Below are 3,846 nucleotides of genomic sequence, written 5' to 3' on the forward strand. Positions count from 1 at the left end.
TAAGTGATCCAAATAATAAAAGGCAGGAGTAAAAACAGAGCTGAACGGAAGACAAAGACAAATAAGAACTCAAAACTATATATAGGTCCTGGCCAGACACATAAACATAGGCAGGTTAATTGATTAATTAATATTTTACGCTACTATCTTAAAAAGGCCCATTAATCAAATAAACAATAAACATACAACATATAACATATCTACCAAACTAAACAACCAATAATCATATTAGGAAAATACATATAATAAACTAAATCACAATACAAGGAACCCTGACAAGTAATAAGGAAAATACATATGTGCATCATGAATGTAAACCTGTATAAACATTACAAACATTAACTAACTATGGGAGATAACTTAAAACAAACTAAGGGTGAGGGAACCATTAACATGTGTGGGTGAGGCGCACAGACGCATCCGTCACACACTCCCTCCCTGTTATGGTTTGTATGCGACCCCAACAGCACGACACAGACAGGTAATTCAGAGTTAGCCAAAAACAAAGGGCGTATTTATTTTGTACAACAGAAATGTGCGACAATGATAGAACAGCGTCCAGTGACTTGAGTAATAGCAATTTGGGCTCTGCGGCTCTGCAGAACTATGCTACTCCACTTTGAGGGGAACGTAGAATGTCATTAGCAAAGTTGGGCTCTGCGGCTCTGCAGCATTACGCTACTCCACTTTGAGGGGAAAGCGAAACGTAGATTGTCATGAGCCCAACGGAGAAAACACAAGGCAGAGTCCAGTACAAAAATTCAACAACTCTTCAATGTTTAAGGAAACACCCCGAAAGCGGACGAAGGCAATGAGTCCAGGACAAACGAGGATATATGTTTAAGAGAAAAATAGTCTTCTATAAGACTCACCAGGAGCAAGGTCGAAGGGGAATACAAGGCACGGGTCCACGGGGAGGCAGAGAGAGTACACAGCAAACTCCAAGGAACGGCAGGACAGCGAAACGTCTCGCACTGGAGGCCACGGGAGCAAACAGCGGTAGAGTGGTGGTGACAAAACGACCCGACAACGAATGCTCTGCAGACAGCGTATAAGAGTCCTCCACACGAGCTGATTGGAACTCATCTCAGGTGCGTGATGTTAATTGACGCTGAGAAGCACGCAGTGCTGGGCCAGCCCTCACACTCCCCCTCCTCTGGAAGCTCGCTGGAACAGCGGCACAGATAGTCAGCAGTCACATTCTCCTTGCCCGGGATGTGGAGGATGCGGAATATGTAGGGCTGCAGGTCGAGATACCAGCGAGTGATCTGGCCGTTGGAATCTCTCATCCTCTCCATCCATGTCAGCGCCTTGTGGTTTGTCTCCAGAATTAACTCGCGTCCCAGAAGATAGTACTTCAGAGAGGAAATGGCCCATTTGACTGCCAGACACTCCTTCTCAATGGTGGAGTACCTCGTCTCTCTGGGAAAACCACGGGGTGTCGGTCATCAGGTGGGCCCTGCAGAAGGACGGCACCTATACCCCGATCTGAGGCATCAGTCTGTAGGAAAAAGGTCTTAGTGAAATCTGGGCAACACAATACAGGGTCACTCTTTAGAGCTTGCTGAAGGTCTTTAAAGGCCCACTTGCATGTTGTATTTTTCTTCAATAAACAATGTGGACTAGGGCAACGGTGACTTTCATGAAGAGGGGAATTTTTTTTCCGAAATTGACGCAGTTTTAGCGTTTTTATCAAACATTTTGTCCGCCCAACCACAACCACCACGCACATGCATATTTGAATCCATGTTTCATAGCGTGCGTGTGTCATCTTAATGATGACGTCACACAAGGTACAGGGCAGCAGGGGGCCTGAGAATCACAGGCAGGTAGTGGCGGAAGCAAAGAGCCTTCTTGCTTCTACTAGCCGAGGATCTAGTATCTGTTTCACCCAACACTATTGCTCCGTGATCATAGCCATTTATCTCTAAACCTAACCACTATTTGTAAAAGCCACAACCACGTTACCATATTTGTAAATACTAATGTAAATCATTGTGTCGTTGTACATATTGTGTATATAACGTTAGTAGCTAATTTAGCTTGCTAGCCGGCATTCTCGAAACTCCTAACTCCTGTATACCTTTGTCCTCACAAACAAAGTATTCTGCCAGGGAACTTATGGACACGACAGTAGTAGTAGTTAACGTTAGTTAGCTATCGTGGTAGCCCGTTTCGTGACTGTGATGCACAGAGTGCATCAGTCACGAAAGGGGCTACTATCGTGCTATCAACATGCCGTGACGTGTAGCTTGCTAGCCGGCATGATGCGTGCAGTGCTTTGCCCCACAGGTCTGTGAGGAGGACCTGCACATTTTACTCGTTCCCGAAACTCTTCTACATGCCTTTTCCTAGGTGGCCAGCCCAGGGGATGGAATGTCCCAGATTAAGTGTTACTTCCCGGGTTGCTTTTGGAACCACCATCTGCTCAGTGGACATAGTCTGGTGATAAAGGATACCTTGCTGTAAAAAGTAGTTATCAGGGCCACTCTCAGGGCGGCACGGTGGTGTAGTGGTTAACACTGTCGCCTCACAGCAAGAAGGTCCAGAGTTCGATTCCCGCTTGGGGACCAGGTTTCCGCGATGCCAGGTACACAGGTGGGGGATCTCCCAGGCCTTTCTGTGTGGAGTTTGCATGTTCTCCCCCCGTGCTCGCAAGGGTTCCCCCGCTGATAAGAGAAACCCAATGGAAAAACATGCACAACAGATCGCTGACGCTGTCGCGTCCCTGACGAAGACGGGCAGAAGCACTTGGATTGGTCCCCGGGCGCGGTACCTCACCGACGCCTGTCTGCTCCCGGCAGCCCTTGGGGGGAAGGACGACGGGATGGGTTAAGAGCAGAGCTCAATCGCATCGGCGACCCTGAGAAAGACAATTGCATGTGTGTGTGTGTGTATTCCTCTGTGTGTGTGCCGCATGTCATTGCATGCCGAATAAAGACCTCAACTTTCCCTCTCCCTTTAGCCTTGGCTAAACAGCCAACTAGGCTGGGGTCTGCTTGTTGCATTGTCAATAATGTTGGTTGGTATTCTAAAGCCTAGGGGGAGCTCTGGGTTTGGTACCCTGAAACTTCTCTCCTTTCCTTTGCTTGCAGGGTTTTCGTGGTTTACCTGGTTCTGGCTCCACCTCAAGTGTCTGATCAGGTTCAGCAAGTGTCTGATCAGGTTCGGTCGTCTGCTTAGCCTGAGCTCGGGTGAGGGCAGCATTGCAGGTCTGATGGGACTGCAGCAAATCCAACAGCACCGGCAAGTGGTTTCCTAATATGACAGGAAAGGGTAGATTATTGGAAATGCCAACAGTGAGCAGGTAAGCTTGTCCCTGTACCTTAATATACAGATCATCAGTGGGGTACTGTTCCACTGTTCCAGTATCATGGTTTCTCCAATGTCCTTCACAGTTTTGCCTTTAGGCTGGACCCATTTGTCATACAGTTCTTTTAGCCTTACATAAAGCTCTTTAGGGGTCTCGTTGGACTGCACGTCCCATGATCGAAACCTCTGTCTGTATGTCTCTGGGTTAATATCATATTTCTGAAGAATGGCTGTTTTGACTTGGTCATAATCAAGTGACTCATCAGCATCCATGTTTACATAGGCACTTCTGGCCTTACCAGTGAGTAGAGGAACCAGTCGAAAGGCCCAATCTGCTTTATGCTACCTACAAGCCCCTGCAATGCGCTTAAAAGTTACTAGAAAATGTTCAATGTCATCTGAATCAGTCAATTGTTCCTGGCGAACTCGATACTGACCAGAGAGGCTGCCAGCGTGTTGGCTGGCTCCAAATAGTAACTCTGCCTGTGAGGAGTCATGCTGTGGTTCCATGCCTGTAGGCCCATCCCTCAGAGG

The 3,846-nt window shown here is 47.5% G+C and overlaps 1 protein-coding gene across 1 annotated transcript in view; it reads right to left on the reverse strand.

The window, feature by feature from the left end:
* clnk (cytokine dependent hematopoietic cell linker) overlaps positions 1-3,168 on the reverse strand; it is a gene marked incomplete at its 3' end in the record, with an annotated part of 52,354 nt that extends 49,186 nt beyond the window's left edge. The window contains exon 1 of the mRNA XM_084332148.1: positions 3,112-3,168. The remainder of the gene's footprint in view (positions 1-3,111) is intronic.
* Between the last annotated feature and the right edge of the window lie 678 nt (positions 3,169-3,846).

The sequence above is a fragment of the Notolepis coatsorum genome (assembly GCF_963971535.1).
Source record: "Notolepis coatsorum genome assembly, chromosome: 16".
NCBI classification, from domain to species: domain Eukaryota; kingdom Metazoa; phylum Chordata; class Actinopteri; order Aulopiformes; family Paralepididae; genus Notolepis; species Notolepis coatsorum.